Here is a 4359-nt window from a genome sequence, read left to right as displayed (position 1 = left end):
GGAGCAGATGCTCTGAAAGTGGGTGATTCGATTTCCCTCTTCCTGCGGGGAATGGCCTGAAGGGGAAGACCAAGTTGACTTCACTTGGTCTATCTCGGGGCTTCTAGGGAATTATGCCCAAAATCAAACTGAGACCCACAAAATCAGACTGAGACCCACACCAGACCTTTCATCTAGGATTAGGGGACATCCCCACCCAGGGCCAGGGCCTCAGTCTGTACCTTGAACCCTGAGCCATTTCCCAGCCTTTCCCCGACAGAGCTCAGCTCATGCAGGAGTGACAGCTCTATGGAAGGACATATTGAGACAAACGGGGCTGTGATTAGCCAGCCATCAATATCTCTTAAAGGCCCATTCCCTCGAAAGCTGGCAGATCCCTCCAGTCCCCCCGCCCTCCCTAAGCCAAGCAGAGATCCCCAAGGCAGTGCAAACCTTCCTCTTTCTCTCTCCTTTCCTCCCTGCTCTGGCCACATCAACCAAATGGATTATGTCTTATTTCTCTTGGATTTGGCTGCAGGAACCAAATAGCATTTAAGGCCATTGATTGTTCAAAAGGCAAAGTGTATAATGCACCAGAAAATTAGTTTAGAGTGCCCAGCAGGAGAGCAGCCCAGCTCTGGTCTCAGATTTACTCTGCTCTGGTGGCCAGGAGGCGGGGGTGGGGTGGGGCGGGGGGCACTGTGCCTTTCAATCTCTCCAGGAAGCTCTAGGAAACCATCATCCCCTTGTGGCCATGCTAGGGCCTTCTTTCTGGCTATTTGCCCAGGTGAGCAGCATGACAGCAATACCTCTCCTGTGCTTCAGCTCCAAGCCGCTCTTCCTTCTCCCAAGACACACACACACACACACACACACACACACACACACATACACACACACACATGCATGCACACACAGATGCACTCACATTCCACATTCAAGTGTTTTTAAAAATCTACATTAAGTACATGCACATGAGACAGGGCCATGTCACACACACTCTCACTGATGCACACATGAAACTGTGTGAAAAATCTAGGTAAGACATTCCCTTTGTCTGAACAATCTGGTGCCTAGGGAAGTACCTGACACAACAAAAGGTGATCACTAGGAATTCCCTGGTCAAGCAGCAAGTCCTGGATAAGAGCCTGAGAGTTGTCCTGAAACCTGGAAAGGACAAAGATGAGGATGGGCATTGAGGAGATAGAGAAGAAGGATGCCATGCTTTCACTGCTGAGGGCAAGGGTTCAGTCCCTGGTTGGGGAACTCAGATCTATCAAAATGGCTTCTTGGCCAAATGAATCAGGACCATGGACAGATCCCACAGTCCTCTTCTCCCCTCCCTCTGTGATCATTTAGTTCACCTGGCCAAAAACAGGTCCAGCTCAGAGCCCCCTGCAGAAGTAATAATGACCATGACCATTTTGGTAATCATAAAAATGGCTTTCATTTTTGAGCCCGTATTTTCATGAGACAAGATCTTAGTATGAATCCTCTCACTTGGTCCTCACCACCTTCCAGAATGTATTGTTTATTCCTACTCTACAGATGACCAAACTGAAGCTCATATTGTCATTCAGTTGCTAAGTCATGTCCAACTCTTTGTGACGCCATGAACTGCATCCCGCCAGGCTTCTCTGTCCTTCACCATCTCCCAGAATTTGCTTAAACTCATGCCCACAGAGTTTGTGACACCATCCAACCATCTCATCCTCTGCCGTCCCTTCTCCTCCTGCCTTCAATCTTTCCCATTATCAGGGTCTTCTCCAATGAGTCAGCTCTTCACATCAGGTGGCCAGAGTATTGGAGCTTCATCATCAGCATCAGTCCTTCCAATGAATATTCAGGGTTGATTTCCTTTAAGACTGACTGGTTTGATTTCCTTGTAGCCAAGGGACTCTCAAGAGTCTGAAACTCATAGAGGTGGAGTAATTTCCCATAGTTTTCATTGAGCTTGTCTAAAATAAAAGAGGAAAGGCCATCTAACTCCAGGGGTCCCTATTAAACTGTACATACTTTATATGACAATATCCTTGAAAGCAGAGGAGGAGAGATTGACATGTATCAACCCACAGCAGCAACTCCCCCACGTCAACCAGCACACATGTCCTGTCTCCACTGCAGTACCATCCTGATGGAGACAGGAGGAGTGTACTGAGTTGGTTCCTCATAGAGTGAGTGGGGATTCTTGAAGCCTGAAAATCAAGACCATACAGAGCCAAAACCATGAAAATCTTGCAAAGGGAACAATTGAGAGGCTCAAAGAAGTGTGTGGAAGTGAGATAAGGTCAAAGGCAGTGGGATGTTAGACAGATTCATCAGGCTTAAAGAAAGGAGGATACGCAGGGCATTGCCAGAAACAACTGCCTAACCCATTCCATTCCCTCCCCATGTCCACTGAAAATATTGAAAATGGTAGAAGATTCAGTTTACTAAAAAAGAAGATTAACAGTGGGAATAAATGATGGCTAAAGAGTTCAGCTAAAGCAAAAAACAAACAAACAAACCAGAGTCCCACAAGAAAACAAATTGGGACTTCCCTGGTGGTCAAGGGGTTAAGAATCTGCCTGCCAGGGGATTCTAGTTGGATTCTTGGTCCAGGAAGATCCTACGTGCTGTGGAGCAACTAAGCCCATGCACTGTGACTATAGAGTAGCCCCCGCTTGCCCAACTAGAGAAAGTCCATGAGCAGCAATGAAGACCCAGCACAGTCAAAAATGAAATTTTTTCAGAAAAAAAAAGTTTTGTAAAAGTTTTGTCCACACTCATGCTGGACAGAAAAGAGAGCTTTCCCATGATTGTAACTTTCAGATAAAGTTGGACTGGCAACACTTTTTGCAGCAAGATGATATTCAGTGAACCACCAGTGCCTTGGGACCAGCTGACCTGGGACCAGAGAGCCCATGTATTAATATCAACCAAGGAAACTCCAGCTCCCCTGGCTAAAAAGTGCCTCCAAAATCTCTGCCTGATGTGAAAAGATCATGGATCATTTGGTTTCAAACATCAGTGCCCTCCCTCCCCCCACACCTCTCCCATCAAAGTGCCAATCAAGTTTTATTTCACATGTCAAGATTCTGAAGCATTTGAGAAAGCTCTGTACCATCCCAAAGCTGGGGCCTGTGGAACAGTGTTTCTACTACAGTTCACTGAGAAATGTTTTCAGAGGTTTTTGACCCAAAACACCATCACCTATTTTAGTGCTTCACCTTATTCTCCAGACTTAAATCCAAATGACTTTGGGGTATTTCCAAACATCTAGTTCACCCCAAGATAAACACTCACCAACATTCAAACCCATATGCCACAGACTTCCCAATGAGAGTTGTGAAGATGCGTTGACAGTAGGACATGATTGGAATACATATCAAACTTTGCAAGTGGATTACATTGAAGGGAACAATACCCACTTAAAAGTTCTGACTTTGGGAGAAAAACAAACTGAATCTAATTTTTCTTGTCACAGCAGCCACTAGCAATGGATCTGAGTCCTTTTTTTCTCTCCAGCCATGTGGCATGGCATGTGGAGTTTTAGTTCCCCAAACAGGGATTGAACCCATGCCCCCTGCAGTGGAAGCACAGAGTCTTACCCACTGGACCACAAGGAAAGTCCCTCTGATCCTTCCTTATGTTAGTTAATTACTACCTTGAGCCCTGAAGGGGTGAGAAGACAAGGATGGTTTGGTGACTAGGAGTAAGAAGGCCTGAGCTCAATTCTGGCTTTATCTTTGATACCCTGTATGACCAAAGACCTGAACCCGCTTGAAGCTCTGGATTTTTTCTTTTACAAAATGGTACCAGTAATGCCCCCTCAAAGGGGTTGTAATTCTGGCCAAGTGAGATAGAGGATCTAGCACAGTGCTTGGCACGGCATGTAATATGCATTTATTATGTTAGTTGATTCTTTGGAAGGAAGGTGTCAAGCAGCCACAGGCCCTGGATAAGTGCCTGAGAGTTGTCCTAAAGCCTGGAGAGAAGAAGGGTGGAGATGGGCATTGAGGAGAGAGGGGAGAGAGGCGTGAGTGGGGGGAGATGGGCAGGAAATTGAGAGAGAAACTTACCTACGTGATAATTTTGTCTAAGGATAGGTCCTACCACAGGGATACAGGAAGGGAGCAGGGTTTCAACACTTCTCAGATTGAATCTAGGACCTAAACTCAGTAAATGAAAGACAACAAAGAGTTCTTGGAAAGACTTCTTTATTATCCTAGTGAAGGATTCAAATCGACAAATCAACTTACATTGCAGCCAAAGAGGGCAGCTAGACGAGATGGAGACCTTGTCTAACTAAGGATCTAGTGGGTTAGATCCTTAGGCTGCTGAGAGAGGCTTAGGAGCAGGACAAGCAATTGTTCAGAGACAAGGGAGTGGATGAGATGA

This window comes from Dama dama, chromosome 1 (assembly GCF_033118175.1).
Source record: "Dama dama isolate Ldn47 chromosome 1, ASM3311817v1, whole genome shotgun sequence".
In the NCBI taxonomy this organism is placed as follows: domain Eukaryota; kingdom Metazoa; phylum Chordata; class Mammalia; order Artiodactyla; family Cervidae; genus Dama; species Dama dama.
The sequence above is the reverse complement of the archived record's forward strand: the minus strand, read 5'-3'. Positions refer to the sequence as shown.